The 17,678-nt window shown below is 40.8% G+C and overlaps 1 pseudogene across 1 annotated transcript; it reads right to left on the bottom strand.

Moving 5' to 3' along the window:
* Positions 1–421: 421 nt before the first annotated feature.
* Positions 422–13,283, bottom strand: LOC131110876 (putative phospholipid-transporting ATPase IM; annotated as a pseudogene). The gene is made up of 26 exons (XR_013629319.1): positions 13,200–13,283; positions 13,081–13,139; positions 12,892–13,005; positions 12,413–12,511; positions 12,257–12,318; positions 12,094–12,166; positions 11,624–11,694; positions 11,476–11,558; positions 10,871–11,029; positions 6,282–6,370; positions 5,119–5,312; positions 4,745–5,048; positions 4,506–4,659; positions 4,255–4,443; positions 4,044–4,159; positions 3,810–3,974; positions 3,486–3,597; positions 3,161–3,266; positions 2,911–3,061; positions 2,645–2,828; positions 2,355–2,578; positions 1,937–2,020; positions 1,508–1,753; positions 1,227–1,365; positions 993–1,123; positions 422–755 (listed from the first exon to the last, which is right to left on the bottom strand). The product of XR_013629319.1 is annotated as a putative phospholipid-transporting ATPase IM (transcript).
* Positions 13,284–17,678: the final 4,395 nt, after the last annotated feature.

Below are 17,678 nucleotides of genomic sequence, written 5' to 3' on the forward strand. Positions count from 1 at the left end.
TCCAAACTAGCAGGAAGTTCACTCGATTTCAGTACCTTGATGCATTTGGTCCATAGAACAACGGGATGAACGGAGTGAGCCCCTTTAACAGTCCAAGAGTCTCTTTGTCTTGGTGGGGGGAGGCAGGGCCAGTAACATACACACACAGGAGTGTAGCCTCATGTAGCCCTTTTTCATAGTTAGAGCATAAAATACCACTTTTACCATTATTAGAGCCCTCTAGCCATGAAATAACACCCCTATAGTTACCTTTACAACTATATCACCATATATGGTAGATTCCCGACATAAATAAGACTTCTGTGTGTTTCAATATACATTTTCCAGACACGGTGACAGGAAGAGGATAGCTGGAGGAGGGCCTAAACAGTGTTAATATGATGATGACCATTATTATTACTATTATTGTGTTAGTACCGAGTGGCCAGTGTGACTACAACTCATTAACATTTTGCACTGTGGGAGAGTCTTATAATGGATTGGGAGATATCATGATTACCCTTTCACCTGAACTCCTCTGGCACCATACGGTAGAGTTGTGGCTGGTTCTGCACCAGAGGAGAACTGGTCTTATTGAACAGGGTAGGCCAACTCTTTAAGGGGAGTTTCAGCAGGAATCTACGGGATGTGATGAGATTGCCGTAGCCCTCGGTGTGAGAAAAGGCGTAGCTGGACCGACGAGTGCTGGTGCGCCTTGGTGGTGGATGGCGAGGATCAGGAGGAGGCAATGTCTCCGTACGTAGCTTATGTCTCACCTGCGGATAATACAGTGGGACGTAGGAATTCAACCATGTGTTTATTATTCAACCATTCATACCTATGGACAATTTGGAGTCGCCAATTAACCTAGCATGTTTTTGCAATGTGGGAGGAAACCAATCAACAACTGTTGTTAGGAATTTGGCCTTGGTGGAGGTCTACACTGTACATGCGTATCTAAAGCTGGCCTCATTATTTGGGCAAATCCTAAATCCTAATCTAAATTGTGGTACCTTGTCATTGATGGTGGGTTTAAGCTGAATGATCATGAAACGGAAAGCCATCACCGGCAAACCACAAAGGAGGCACGTCAAGAACATTGTCAGCCACACGTTAGGCTGGTTGAGGGAGCTCCGAGCTGTACCTGCAGTCGCAAACGCAGTTATCCGCGAGCACACAAGCACCCTGAGCATGGTAGCGACACTTATTTCTGCACAGTCCTCTCATAATCAACTGCAGTCACTCACCAATGAAAGGAAATACGGAGGCAAAGATGAAGAACATGTCGTTGCTGTGCATGGCGAGCGTGGTGGCGAAGTAGAGTGCCAGGCTGCCCCACATAAAGAACTGGTTCACAGCTGTCCAGTAATAGGTGTCGAGACAAAGCTGCAACATTTGGGGTTGTGAATGTTAAGTACATTGCATTTATTCGATTTTATTTGATTATTCTAACTGGTGGGTCGCAGAACCGTTTCCAAAATTCATGATTGGTACAAAATAACGGTGAGTATGTACTGTATGCCGTCACCTGGATGTTGACCACAATAAGGAGACACGTCTGCACCAATAAAGCAAAGGACTGATAATCCGCAATGTCTTTGCCGTCATCCCGCACCATGTCGTGCATGGCCGCCCACGGGATAAAAAAGACGACGAGGGAGCTGTAGCAGCTGTGCATCATGCAGCGGACGAAAGACGTCTTATTGAAATAAACGTTCAAAGGCCCCGGTGAGTAAAGCTGAGGGTAACGGAAACTCCAGTGGTCATTCACATCCTGCAGAAAGAAAAATGGTTGCAAAGAGGGAAATTATAACCAACACAGACTAAGTCCAAGTCCATATCACACAAAGCGGCGAGAGAAAGAAACCGAGGAAACCTTTTTTAATATTTCTTAGATCAAATCTTGTTCTACTACTCAGTTATACTACATAAAGTGTGAGCTGGGTGTATTGCATACCTGGTCAAAGAGACTCATGCCAACGACCGGGAGAACTGTGTAGAGTACGTTGTACATGCTGACAAACCACTGGTCATACACAGTCTATCAATTAGTAAAGAAAAAAATATGTTAGCAGATCTAAAATGGAAAAATTGACAGTTTCTATGGACATTGCTGAGAGGTAGCGTCGGAGCAACTCCAGAAATTGTATGGGCCTGCCTGTTGGTTACCTCTAGCCCGCTTTTGTAGCATGTGTTATGTACCTTACGGTTTTAAGGGCGGGTTTTCAACTCTGGTCGTTAATTAGACAGCCGTTACATTACACAGAATATATAAATATATAAACTATGAACATCACTATCCACCATCGAGACCTACCCAGTGATATAAAATGTGTGGGGGTGGTTTTTGCACAGTTTCTCCTAACATTGCGTACCTGTGCCGAGAACCCACAGAAGAAGGCGTACCAGACATGCACAAAGGTGAAGGTAAAGTTCTTGTAAAAGAAATACTGTAGAAACTTGCACATGCGCAGATAGGACCAGCGCCCGTGCACCAGCAGGAGGCGCTGCAGGTAGCGGAACTGGGCAAAGGAGTAATCGCTGGACAGAACAGCCTGCATGCCCTCCTGACCGCTGATACCAACACCGATATGTGCAGCTGATGGACGAACAGGAAGTGAGAATCATTGAATTCTAAGATGTTCCTGCGACTGTGGAATGATACCCTTGATCATGCTGACGTCGTTGGCCCCATCCCCGATGGCCAAAGTGACTGCCTGCTTGTATTTCTTCACCAGTTCAACAACTTGGGCTTTCTGTAGTGGGGTGACCCTGCAGCAAATCACTGTTTGGCACATGCATGCTGTCCTCAATAGTTCCAACTCCAAGCCTTTCTCCAAGGCAAAGGCCTGAGGGTCAGATGGAAGCTAGTGAAACAAAGCACTGAGGCCAAGAGAGAGAAATAGCAGATTCAGCAAATGATCTTCTTACCAGACTGTGTCCATTTATAACAAGAGCATATTCTCCCTCCACTTTGTCATCATGCACAGTTTCTGTCTTCTGAAGCCAGAAGAGGCCTGCACGGGCTTTGGTTACAGTTGGTTCCTCTGCAGCTGTGGGACACATTTTCTTTCTTGCACTCCTAAAATCATGATATCATGAGTATTCGGTCTTGCTAATTTACTGTTTCGCATCATGTGTGTGAGACCTTTCCAGGACCTACGTAGTGAAAAAAACATACCGGAGCTCTTCTTTGACATCTTCTGCTGTATTTGCAGACACCACGAACACGTCCCTCATCTCTTCTCGCAGCATGTTGCAGGAGTAGCCGATATTCTCAGCTGTCTCTGGTGAAAATTCAGATTTCAGTTTATATGTGGTTGCTGTAGCAATTGTGCCGATTGCGTTCTTTTTGAATCAAATCTCCAGATTCTGGATTCTGGAGTCCAGAATACCATGATTTGAAGTGTACATTTGAAAATACACGCCAATTGATCCAGGAAAAAACATTGATTTCATATCAGCAATCACAAAGTGTCGCACTAAAACATCTCCTGAATACTAACCTTGTTTATCTCCGGTCAACACCCATATTTTGATGCCGGCCTTCGCCAGCTGCTCTATGGTCTGTGGGACACCATCCTGCAACTTGTCTTCTACAGCCGTTGCTCCCAGGAGCTAAAACACATGTACACAATGAATAAAAGTTATTATTTTATTATTAATAATCCAATTCTTATTGATTAATTGAATTGTACAATAGCTGTATTGTCAATTTTGCGCTCTGCACCCTGACTTCTTTCAATGTTTCTTTTGTTGGTAAAACAATACAAATTAAAATGATCATAATCCAATGTGCCATAATATCCATGTATGAAGCAATGACTGACCAACAAGTCTTTTTCAATCTCATCATAGAGTTGATCAAGTTTCTCGTCTCTTCCGTCGATGGCAATGCTGGCCTCCTGGTGGCGCTGCATCCACTCCTTCACGTAACACTCGTCCAAATCCTTGTAAGCCAGAACTAATGTGCGAAGCCCGTCGCCTGCGTACTCCTAAGGTCAGAGTTCAAAAGGCGAATCATGACAACACTTTTGATTTCAAGGAAAAATCCAAAGACTGACATTGAGATGTTCTGAGGTGGTTCCCATCAGTTTGTTACAGGAGGGGTGCAGCCTCTCGAAGATGATGGTGTCTGCTCCTTTGCAGTACAGAGTCAGCTTCCCCTCAGGGTTACGTACTGGAAAACGCAGTGAAGTTGTGAATGAGTGACCGACTGCAGGCCTTTGGTATGAAATGCACCACCCACCACAGCTTAAAACACAACAGTCTCACCTATGACTGACATCCTCTTGCGCTCATTGTTGAAGTCCAGCACCGCCAAAAGGTCGTAGGTGACCCTTGCGCCCATCTCTATGACCGTGATGGTCTCTGGTGTGCGTGAGCGGAACACGAATCCAAAGTTTCTTGCGGCGGTGACTAGAGCACCTTCATCAGGAGACTGAGCCTGATAGTACAGCTCCCCTGGGAGGAAAGTGATGATTTTGTATTAGAACTGTAGACAATGTGATGAGGAGGAGGCTCACCTTCTTTCTTTTCTTCAGGCATCACGGTGTGGCACAGTGCTAGCAAACGGAAGAAGGCCTGAGCCTCCATGTTGCCCTCCTTGATCGTTTCTACCAGACTGTGGTCATGAAAAATGAACAATGGGTCGGCCAGCTGGTTCCACGAGAAATCAACCTTTCTCCAGAAAGGAAACTGAGATTTATCATCTTTGGATTGGATTACTTTATTTTTGGATTATGTCCATACCGACATATCTCACCTCTTCCATCTTCTGTCCAGAAAAGTTCCCTGAAATAAAAGCCCATATAAAAGATCATATTCATGTATCTGTGGAGTACGGCATCATCTGCTCACCGTAATTTTTGCCGTTGATGGAGCACTTATTGAAGGTCATGATGTTCTGCGTCAGAGTGCCGGTCTTGTCACTGAAGATGTATTTGATCTGACCCAGCTCCTCGTTCAGAGAGGTGGTCCTCGCCTGAGCAGGAGTGTCACACTTGGGGTAATACATCTTCCTGTCCCAGTCGATGTAGAAACTATTCCCAAGACGGATGACCTCCACGCTTAACGTATTAAAGCCAGGTGAGAAAAATCGACATCCTTTTTTGATCTTTTTTTTGCGGCGGAGTTTACCTGACAAAGAGAGACATAGGCACGACCGTATTGAGAAGAATGACGTAGGACCAGAAGGTTAGGAATGACGAGAGAGGCGCCTCGACGCCGGGTTCTCCCGGGAGGAACACGGTGAACGCTGAACCCTCCTTCGTCTCCCAGATTGCGTGACCAACAGCCAGGATGGAGCACATGAACAGCAGGAAGACAAAAATCTGATGGTGGAAAAAGGTTGGACATTAATGGCGATGGTGATGGTTTGATTTCATTTGAACGTGCATCAGATTACAATTGAATGCATCCCATAATCAGTTCCCAGTTCCACATGTCCAAAAGGAGTAGGAAGAAGCAAAGCTTATTAAATCCTACCCCTCCATCTGGTACTTTTACAATCACTAACTGTTACATTTGTTCACTTCCTGCTTTCCATAATACAGTTTAAGGTTTTTTTTGTTTGTTTTTTTTAGTTATGATCGTTATGATAGTTTTTTGTATCAAAGTACTCGGTGATATGAGCATCCAATGCCATAATGGGTTCAAGACTCTTCATCCTTGTATTTAGCAAACATCAACTGCTTCTTGAATTGGCTCATCGTTGTGCATTGTTTGATTTCCTTACTCAATCCATTCCATAGTTTGATTCCACATACTGAAATGCTATGGCTAGCATAACGTAGTCCTAGCATAGAAGTGTTTCAAATTTAGTTCTTCCCTGTTGTCCCTGTTTCTTCTGTTGTCTCCAAGTTAGCTGTGGGTTGGGTGTCGCGTTTCCAGACCCGTTAGTACCAAGTTGTCTCTTTTCGTGTATTGTTCCAATTCGTCCACCCTCTGCTCCAGCACAATAATCCTTCTGTCTTTTTCCATTAGCATTGCCTTCAAGGTTTTTTACTTCCTCCACCAATCCAATTAGTCGTTCCTGTTGTGATGTTAGCTTAGCAAGCTCACCAGACATAAAATTCAATGCTTTTTTAATCTCTTCCATGTCGTCAGCTGTTGCCGTGTCTTTATTTGTGATTTTAGAAATAAGGAGTTAGTATGTTCTCTGTTGGCGGCATTGTGAATTATCCTTACTGGCCTTTTTTGCAGTACATTTAGCGAGTGAAGATTGCTTTTATAAAAAAAAAAAAAAACGATTCCAAAGTGTCGAAAATAAAATATGACAGTTCTGTGTTACACAAACGTACACAAAGCACCAAGACATTCATGAGGTGATCGATGTTGGTCCGTTTGAATGTCGTCTTCCCGCTGTTTTGCATCAGCTTGGTGTCAGGACCTGCAAAAGGTGGGTAGAGTGGTTAACTCATTCAATACCAAAGACTTTTAGAGCACTTTTCCGCCATAAAAACGACTCTGAATGTGAATTTGAATGGAAACTATAAAACTATAAAAGCATCGAGGAAGTGTAGAGTGCAGAAGTAAAATGCGTGCACACACACAGTTCAGTTCTATATGTGAAAATTTGTTAAGTTAAGTTGTTATTTTCTTCTTCTTCTTCTTTTGGTTTAATGGCGGGTTGCATCCATGACTTTAAAAGGTGCATACCGCCACCCACTGTACCAGAATATGTATCTATGGGCATTTTACTTACTTTATGTTCGGGTGAGTAGTAGCGATATCATATAATATTACTACTAATAATAATGTTAATAAATATTATATAATCCTGATAATTGTAATATTTGTTTCACTCATCTATATTCTTTTATACAGTCCTGTAAATGCCTTATCACCGCCTTCTGTATTTTTCTAATACTCCATGCTCCACACCTTTCCTATTTTAATAAATCTTAATTCTCTCTTCCCTATTTTTCCTACAATGTAGCAGTACATGCTCCACATTTTCTATGGTCTTACATTCTTTACATACTTCACATGTGCTTTTGCCTACTAAAAACAATGTTTTATTTAACCCAGTATGATCAAAACTTAACCTTGTTAAGACAGTTTCCTCTTTTCTGTTTTTTATCTTCACCCCTTGTGTTTTAACATCTTTTTGTACTTTGTAGTATTGCCTTCCCTTTTTATCCCTATCCCATCTGCTTTGCCATTTTTCCATAATTTGTTTTTTGATAATTGCCTTTATTTCTCCTTTACCCATGGGTACATTAATCATGTCCACCATTCTTGTCCTTCTTTTAGCTATTTGATCAGCTCCCTCATTCCCCCCCACTCCGAGATGTGCAGGTATCCAGCAGAATCTTATTTATTTTTTGCATTCTTAGTTGGAATAGGCTTTGGTGTATTTCCAATAATAAATCCTCTCTACTTGATTTCATACTTTTAATACTATATAAGGCTGACAAAGAATCTACACAACATACCACTCTCTCTGGTTTAACTTCCTCTATCCATTGCAATCCCATAATGATTGCCATCATTTCAGCTGTATAAACTGAGTGCTGATCTGGGATTCTTTTTGCAATGCTATAGTTCATCGATGGTATATAAACTCCAATCCCCACCTTCCCGTCTTCGTTTTTTGAGCCATCTGTATATATATTGAAATAACATATAATATTTATTTCTTATATATTGACTCCTTTCCCCCCATCATCCCACTTACTTATATCTATATCTACTTCCGGTTTGGGGAAAAGCCAGATAGGAACATTACTAATAGGTATTGGATTATTAATATCAATAGTATTTAATTTATATTCCTCTGCTATGCCTTTAATTTTCCATCCAAAGGTATTGCTTTTTGTTGAATTATACACCCAACAGTCCTGAATGACACTCTTAGCCAGGTGTCCGTGTCGGCATCCTTTCAGTTTACTTATTCAGTTTTCAGTTTACATAAGTTTCTTCTGAAATCGTACGGTTTGCTTTAATCGGAGTTGATGGAATTGCACCTGTACAAATCCTGAACGCTTTGTGTATATTTCTTTCTATTTTCAATAAATGTGTTTTAGCTGCAGCTGCATAAACAAAAACTACCATAGTCTATTTTTGCTCTCATCAAAGCTCTGTATATATACATCAGTGATTGCTTATCTGCTCCCCATACTGTACCTGTAACAGCTCTCATTAAATTCATTATCTTTTTGCATTTATCTACAACCTTTTCTACATGAATTTTCCATGTACCTTTCTGATCCAACCATATCCCAAGATATTGAAAAGCGTCCACTTTAACCATATTTTGGTCATACAGCTTCAGGTTCTGTTTTTTAATGCCTTTTTTCTTGGTTATGACCAAGTAGCAAGACTTGGTGGGCGATATCTTTTTTCTATTTTTCAAACTTTCTTATTTGCTTTCGTAGTTTTGCTGTTTACATTTGAGAGGTCTGGTCCCCTTGCCCATATGGCCCCATCATCTGCGTATAAGCCGGATCCAATCCTTCTATCTATATCCATAAATATATAATTTATCATTATATTAAATAATACTGGGCTAATAACACTGCCTTGTGGGATGCCGTTTTCTATATGATATTTGTTAGATATTTCCACTCCAACCTTTACTTTAAATTTTTCCATCAGATAGGAAATCAAGAACCCAGTTATATAGCCTGCCTTTTATTCCCACCTTGTTCATCTTGATCAATAGCCCTTCTCGCCACATAGAGTCATATGCTTTTTCGATATCAAAAAATACAATATTCTAAAGCCACACTGGTATGGTGCATACAGCTCTTGACTTTCCAGGAAGTGCTGGAGTCTCCTGGCTATTATTTTCTCCATCCACTTGCATAGGTGTGAGGTTAGAGTTTTGTGATTTCTGAAGCGCATTCTTCAATACCACATTCCATTGGAATTATTTTAGCTGCTTTACAGCATTTCTCCCTGAATTTCCCCCAATCTGCTTTAGAGAATGTCCATGTTTTAATGTCTGGGTCGGCCTTGTATATTTATTTCAGTGTTTATTGTACATATAATTGGGAAATGATCACTTCCTATATTTGTATTTTCATTAACATTCCACTCGCAATCACTTGCCAAGTTATGAGACACCAAAGTTGGGTCAATACATGACATAGTATTTGATCGTGTATTTATCCTTGTACCATTTCCTTTATTTAAACATACAAGCTGTCTGATATCCATAAACTCTTCCATAGCAGTTCCGTTATGATCTGTTTGCCTACTACCCCATAGACTATTATGTGCATTAAAGTCCCCACACCATATCTGCTTGTCTTCATGCCTCGTTGTTAACTTCACTAATGTTTCTATATCTAATGATTTACAGGGGTTATAAATATTAATAATAATTATTTTTCCATTTGATTGGTATACTTCTATAATCACACATTCTACTATTTCTGTTGAAGTTGTTAATCTACTGAATGCTATTCCATCCCTTATGAATGTTGCACAACCTCCACCTTGGTTGTCCTTTCAGTCGTATCTCACTGACTGATATCCATACACTATAAAATCTAGGTGTGGTCTGAGCCATGTATATTTCTTGAATTCTTGTCCATTTGCTATCAAGCTTCTTGCAGTCCATTGTAGGATGTGGAGTACCATTATGATTTTAGTGAACTTGTTGAGAACCTGCATCATTTGGAATGGTTAGCATACTGTTTATTTCCTCTGCTTTTATGTCCTGGATGTTTAAAAATTGCTCTGCAGCTTCCACGATGGTTTTAATCCTGTCACATTGATAACTTTGCATATGAATGCTACAAAATGTTTTTTCTTCACAACTAAGGTGTCTACTTTTATGTCTACTATTATGCACTTATGTTTACATTTCTGTTGGGGGGCAGGCCATTCTATCTGGGGCAGCCCTGCATTCTGGTTTCCGGCATGTCTACTGGTTTATTTTGCTTACTTCCACCCACACCTATGTTCTTCACTGCTTCAGCATAGGATACTTTGTTCTCGATTTTATATCTTTGCACTTCTTTGGCATGCCTTTGGACTTCACATCCAGCATATGCAGCACTATGTTCTCCTCCACAGTTGCAACGCCCAACCTACACGGATCTCATCTGGCATTGTTTTTTCAAAGATAACGAGTACAGATAGGCTATCACTTTTTATTCCTCCTCTGTTGGTTTGAAGTCTTTTGACCTCAATTATTTTTCCTCCTCGAATTTCGTCGTACCGGGCCTATACAGGCCGTCGGCCGAGAGCTATGCAATCCACTTCCCACAACTTGCCTTCACTTGGAACTTCAGAACTTTTCCAAAAAACATGTTTCTCTTTCTTTCCTGATTTTACTTTTACTATTTTGTTAACCAGCTCCACAACATGCACCACTGGACCTCGACCCGTGAGGGTTCAGTCAGGGATCAAACAGGAAGTCTATCAAGTTATTATTTTGATATAAAACAACCTTTTTATGTTTATGTGGCAGTATAGCTGTCACAAAAGCAAAAAATTTGAGTCAAAGGGAGAAAGCTGTTGAAACTTATTTTTAATTTTCCTTGATGAAAGACAGGAGGTTTCCTTTTTTGTATTTCAGAAAAGAATGCATCTCTGCTTTATTTTTCATTTTTGCTGTCTTTATATAATTTTTGCTGATTTTTTTGTCTTGTTGTGCCAATAAAAATGCCCCCCAAAGAACTCTAGAGAGGCCCTTGCTGTATTTGATCAGGAAATTAGCAAATTTAAATATTCTTACTTTATTCTTGTAAAATTACTGCTCATTTTACCATTTTTCCCGTTCTCTTTTCTTGTTCATATTTTTAGAATGTGTTTGGACACCACTGGCTTAAAGAGTTACCTTTTTCATGAGACATTGGTCAGCCATTGTTGCCAGCATTAAAAAAAGACATCTGTTTGATGCCACCTTAATTCCATATATAGTAAAGTGGTTTACCTGCAAAGATAACCAGTCCAAAGCACCACTCTGTGTTTCTCAGAGTGCATCCTCGTAGGAGCACTTTGTCATTGTCCAAAGAGTACATTTGTCCATTCACTGTTAGCGTCCCTTTCAATCTGTCCAGACAGTTGTTGGGAGGTTCACATCTTACTTCACCTGAAAGACACAGCAGTGGAGTGACAGAGTCATCTTTTTGTATATACAGAGGGACCAGTTTTCATGTACCCTGGTTTTGGAAGAATCCTGTATTGCCACAAATATGTCAATATCGTTATCGGTTATGGTAACAAACAAAGCATCCATGTATTGCTGTCCTTTTAGAGTTGGGACACCATGCTATAATTTTATGACAATAAAATCAAAATATAAAGAGAGAAAGAAGTCACATTCTAACAAGAAAAAAAGTTTTTATTTTAATAATGTAATATTATGAGGAAAAATGATGTCATTTTTGCAACATAGAGTTAAAATAAATGTAATATTTAATATTATTACATATTTAATATTTTTACATTATATATATATATATATATATATATATATATATATATATCAAGGTGTTTCTAGAGCTCTAGAGGGGAAAAAAAACAGCCTCTGCTCACCATTGAAGCCGGCCAGTGCTTCAGTACTGCCTCCTAGCTCTCCAGTGACGGTAAGAGCCTGTTTCACTTTCAGATTGGTTTCGCTGGAGGACACCACAAGCACATGAGAAGGAGAGACGGGAATAAAAAGTACACATACTGTACACACCCGTCTAGTTCTGCTGTTTCAACATAGACCAGATTGAGAGGCTCACTGCTGGAGAGCAAAAGAAGGTCTGCCTGCAAAGATAACCGGATAGACACCACAAAACCAGCAAACACTACATTCAGATCATGGAATATCAACTTTGGGATCCTGGTAGTTACTAAAAATATTCACTTTCCAGCAGTACAGTCGATCCCTTCTTCCTTCTTCTTTAGGCTTTAAATTCTAAGTCATTTGAGAAACTTTAAATGAGAAAGAAGTTCTGCAGCGATGGATCCAGCACATTGAAATGTCTCATGGGTCAATTCAATCAACACCCACCAGCAGAAAGATGCTTTAACAAGATGCAATGTTGTGTAACGGTTCACATATATGTGTAACACAAAATTAAAATGCATTCAGGTTTAGACCAACAGTGTGCCCAAATGTATGTAATCTACTGTATTGTAGTGTAAAATTGTTGTGTTACTTACTGTGACAAACTGGTTATTTTCTAGTTTAACGATATCTCCAACTTCAACATTCATCCACTTTTCACTTTGAAGTCTGCCAGAATTGAAAAAATATATAATCAAAAAATAACTGTTTATGATGTGTGAGGTGAGAAGCACAAATTTGTCCTTTTATTTGACTCACTCGCCGTTGATGAGGACGCTCACTTCCCGGTTGTTCACTTCTTTGTCACTTTTGTGTCTGTTCTATTTGAATGAAGCATAGGAAGAAAGAACACAATCAACATTAATAACTTGGCTCACACAATGACGAAAGTGCAATATTGAAATGTTGGCTCACTATATCATCGGAGGCGTCTTTGACCGCCGTTATAGAGAGCACCACAATGAGAAGGGCTGCGGTGGTGAACCAGGCAAGCGAGGAGATCTGTGGGATGAGCTGTCAAAACACACATACACAGACAGCTTTGACGCATCCATTGATGAAGTAATAATTAGAGCCCTATAGACATGTAATAACACCCCTATAGTCACTCTCCCACTCCTATTATTCATTGTTTTCTTCCATCCATCCCTTTTCTATACCGATTATCCTCACTCGGTATGCTGGAGCCTATGCCAACTGCAGGATACATGCTGGACTGATCGCCAGCCAATCTTGGGGCACATATTTATATTGTTTTTTATCATTATATTTTATAGTAATTTTTATAATTAGTGAGGATAAGCGGTAGAAAATGAATGAATGAATGATATTATGGGACTAACGTCATCCGTAGTTGTGTTGTTCAACGAATCAGCAACAAATATCTGTCTTACCTGGAGTGTAAAGAGAAAGAGAAAGAAGCAGTTGGCCAGCCTCCTAAACTGCTCAAAGAGGTTCAGCGGCAGGAAGGTGAAGATGTTGTATTTGGACGTCTTGATGGCGTTGTTCTGACGCGGGAAGAAGTGAGAGTTGACGTCCGACATTCACATTGTGGTGCGATACCTACAATCTTCTGGACTCACAGCGTATCGGTGAGACAGGTTGACATGTCTGTCATTGGCCTGCAAGCGTCTCTCCTCCTCTGGTGGAAAATGACATGAAACAGTCCGCCAACAAGGAGATTGGAAGCTGAATGTCTCACCTTTCTTTTTCTGCCGCCCACACAGACGACCAAAACAGGACACTGCTGACCCCATCTTCCTTCATTCAGGTTGCCTCCCTGGGGTTCAGGACGTGAGCTGGGGTCCTCGTGGGCCTCCTTGCTGAGCGCTTGAGTCAGCAATGAAACAATCTTTGGACCTGGATAGTTAGCATTGGACGGGCAGTAAAACAACAGTAGATATGAACGACTCAGGTGGACTAGAACTCATAAAGTAGGCGTGATTTGTCTGGACTGGCGTGGTGAGTGCACATTATGTGCCATTATGTTACCTTGTTCGCTTCTTAGCTTCTTAGCTTGCTAGCTTGCTAGCTTGCTAGCTTGCTAGCTTGCTAGCTTGCTAGCTTGCTAGCTTGCTAGCTTGCTAGCTTGCTAGCTTGCTAGCTTGCTAGCTTGCTAGCTTGCTAGCTTGCTAGCTTGCTAGCTTGCTAGCTTGCTAGCTTGCTAGCTTGCAGCCGTCTCGAGTCCCTTCAGCTGCGCAATATGGTGTAAACAAATAATAATGGGACTGTGGAAATGTGACTATAAATGGTATTTCACGTCAACAGGGCTCCAAAATGTTAAAACCCGTATTTAGAAAGTCACAAACAGGTTTTCAGTGCTGTAAATACAAAAATATTTCATTTATTAACATTAAATTATCGTTTTTTTGGGAACCAAAATGTAAATGAAATAGCTAATTATAGTATGGCGTTCTGGCTTTGCTCTTTTTTCCTTTTTTCGTTGCTGTTTTTTAAAATTAATTTTCAATGTATTTCAATTAGCTAAAGCCTACTATACTGTATAACATACAGCCGTCTTGATGATGGTGAACAAAGTCAACACCGCCCTCCAGTGGACATTTAAGATGCTTACTTACTTAAGAACTTTATTTATCCGTTAGGAACTTCATTTGTGCAGAGCATCAGCGTGTGCTGTTCATGTACCAAACAATACGACATAAAACATACAGTCAACAGAAACAAACAATCAACATTTCGATATCATTATTTGCCAAAGAAAGCCTGCCAGCACGATACCACACACGATAAAAACAGTGATAAAGAAACAATGCTAAAATGTGCATAAATAAATAATACTCGATAAACTTTAAAAGTGTCAATCAGTGTTAGTGAGCCACGTACAAACGGATACACACATGCTTGCTAACACACACATGAAAATCATGCATTCATGAGCCGGATAGATGTCGGTAAAAAACTTGATATGGCTCTCTCAGTCCTAAATGCAAGTGATCTGTATCTTTTTCCCGAAGGTAGCAGGCTATAGTGGCTGTGCAATATGTGAGTAGTTTTAGTGGTTTAGTGATTTGGTTTAGTGGATTGCGATGAATGTTTGATAGTGAACCGTACCAAGCTGAAATGTTAAAGGTAATTAGAGATTCAATGAAGCATCACGGGGATGGCGGTGGGGTTCTTGCGGAAGTCGACAACCACCTCCTTCGTTTTTGAAGGGTTGAGATCAAGGCAGTTCCGCCTGCACCACCCTTCAAAAATGTCCATCTCCGACTGTAGTTGTCCTGAGGTGTTTGTAGTGTCCATGATCACAGTATCGTCAGAATATTTTACGTTTGTCATACCTGTATTGGTGCTCCTGCAATCATCCATGTACATTGTATACAAGACTGGTGAGATTACAGTGCCCTGAGGGGCTCCTGTGGAAACAGATTTTGATGAGCTCAGGTGACCATTAACTCTGACCCGCTGTTGTCTGTCAGTCAGGAAAGAGAGGGTCCAAAGGATGAGGTGCGGATTGACATCTATTTGGAGTAGCTTACGCCCCAACAGGTGAGGTTGGACTGTGTTGAAGGCGCTTGAGAAGTCCACAAACACCAGCCTGATGAATGACTTGGGCTTTTCAAGATGCGTATATGCCCTATGCAGCAGCGTCAGTACGGCATCCTCCACACCTCTGTGTTGTTTGTATGCAAACTGGAGGGGTCAACTTCCTCCAGTAGCTGGGGAAGAATAAGCCTTTCATTACAAGAGATCTCAATGCTACTGGACGATCACAGGTGGGATTCTTCTTTTTAGCAACTGGACAAATGATGGAGGATTTCCAAAGTGACGGGATATGATGCTCAGACAGGGAGCGGTTGAAGAGAAGTTATCTTAGTCCAAGTAGGGGGTGCATGCAAATCTCGGCAGGCACAAAATCCGCCCTGCCTTAAAAAGCATGCACCGCATATTTCCTATATGGGAACTTTTTTGGTCCAAAGATGAAGTCCACATAAGAGGTGGATGTCTTTAAAGTAAATCATGTGAACTATAGCCATGTAGTTATCTCAGCCCAAATAGGTGTGGATGCAAATCTCGGCAGGTCAAAAATCTGCCCTGCCATAGAATGCATGCACCCATATTTGCTGATGGGGAATTTAAAATTCACCAAATAACCATTGTGTTGCTACATAATGAATAAATGAGTGGAGCCCCCAAGTTCAACATTTTATTTTTCATTTTACAGTCCAAAGTATGTCAAACGGGTGAGATCAACTGTTGCATCATGCCTCATTCATTGGAATGTGGTAGAAATTACGTCAGCTCCTGGCCACAAAATGAATAGGTAAATAATTCCACATTTCATATTTGTCATTTGTGTTTGGCCGAAGAACCGTATTCAAAGAAGCAAAGAAGTACTGAGGACTGTACTGAGTACTGAGGACTCTGATTTGCCAGCTTCTGATTCGTCAATTTGATGTAAATTTAAGTGACCCAATGAGCAATGTTTGGGGAGGGCACTCAGAAGGTGCTGTATGTGTGTCTTTTGCACACTGGCTGTACAAAAAATATTACTGGCCAAGTTAGTTACTGCTGGCTCATACTGAGGTCATGACCCTTTTCTTGCATTTTAACAACGAAAGATTTCACACACTCACAAACACAAACTCTGTTTTTAGGAGTCTTTGGGGTCTGTATATAAATCAGTCCTGATTTGAGAAGTCCAGATATAATAGTTTTTGAAGTGGAGCAGGTCTAAAATGAACTAGATGGAAAGAAAATGTGTAAATGTGACTTTATTCACAAATACAATAGTCACCTTCAGGAAAGGGCAATGTCTTACATGAAATGTTTTCACATAAAGAAGCGTCACCAAATACAGACCAAAAACACTAAGATTCATCATTATGTGACCTTCAATTCTATCTTATATTTAAGTACTGTATCGGAAGCCAACTTCAGCATCGTAACATACTGTTGGAAAAATAATTATTCTCATATATATATTTCTTCTGAATCTAAATTGCATACTTTACATCCGTCTTGTGTTCATTACACATTCATCACATCATTTCTTCTATTACTTTGTCCTCACTAGGGTCGCGGGTGTTCTGGTTGGTGTCAAAGCCAATTTAATGTTTCACTGGTTTTTGTGTTTTTTTTGTGTTTTTTTAGGTCACACAGCCGTTTGAACTGGTGGGTATGGACCTCATTGGAAAACTAACCACCACAACAAACGGACGCATGTACTATGTGTGCGTGATGGTGGACTACTTCACCAAGTGGCCACAAGCCTATCCCCTGAAGACCAAAAGGGCTGAGGAGGTCACGGAACAAATGCATTCTCACGGACCAAGGGAGTGAGTTTGTAAATGCGGTATGCACAGAACTTATATCTTATTGGAATCTATTCTTCTTCTTTCTATTTGGGCTTTTCCCTTCAGGGGTCACCACAGCAAATCACCCGCCTCCATCCAACCTTGTCTTCTGCCTCTGTCTCTCTCACACCAACTACCCTCATGTCCTCCTTCACTACGTCCATAAACCTCCTCTTTGGTCTTCCTCTACGCCTCCTACCTGGCAACATCCTTCTACCAATATATTTACTGTCTCTCCTCTGGACATGTCCCAACCATCTCAGTCTGTCCGATAACTGACTTTATCTCCAAGGCCTCTAACATGTAATGTCCCTCTGATCCTATCCATCCTGGTCACTCCCAATGAGAACCTCACCATCCTCATCTCTGCTACCTCCAATTCTGCTTCCTGTCTCCAGACCAAACAGCAATGCTGGTCTCACCACGGTTTCCTTTTAGCTGAAACTCTTCTATAACACATTATGACACCTTATTGGAATTTATTACTATGTGTTTAAAATAAGGTTTCTTAATATGTTATGCAATTGTCTGAAATTGTATATGTGTTACCAGGTCAATAAGAATGTCTGCAATATTTTGGGGATCAAAAGGACTTTGTGTGCCCCCTACCGTCCTCAAACCAATGGTTTGGTGGAGCGCATGAACGCAACCATCCAGAGGTAAGTAATGTCACCTTGTCATCCAAGTTGTCCCTCAAAAATTATATTGTTGAATAGATTTGCAATCTATTTTTTCTCTTTTAGGGCTCTTGGTAAACTGGTAGGGGGCAAACCAGAAATCTGCGACGAATATTTGGATGCTGTCATGTTTGGGTTGCGTACCAAAAAACAGATGACAACCAAATTCTCCCCCTATTTTTTGATGTT

The sequence above is a fragment of the Doryrhamphus excisus genome, linkage group LG10 (genome assembly GCF_037039965.1).
Source record: "Doryrhamphus excisus strain RoL-2023G ecotype Guam linkage group LG10, RoL_Dexc_Guam_v1.1, whole genome shotgun sequence".
In the NCBI taxonomy this organism is placed as follows: Eukaryota; Metazoa; Chordata; class Actinopteri; order Syngnathiformes; family Syngnathidae; genus Doryrhamphus; species Doryrhamphus excisus.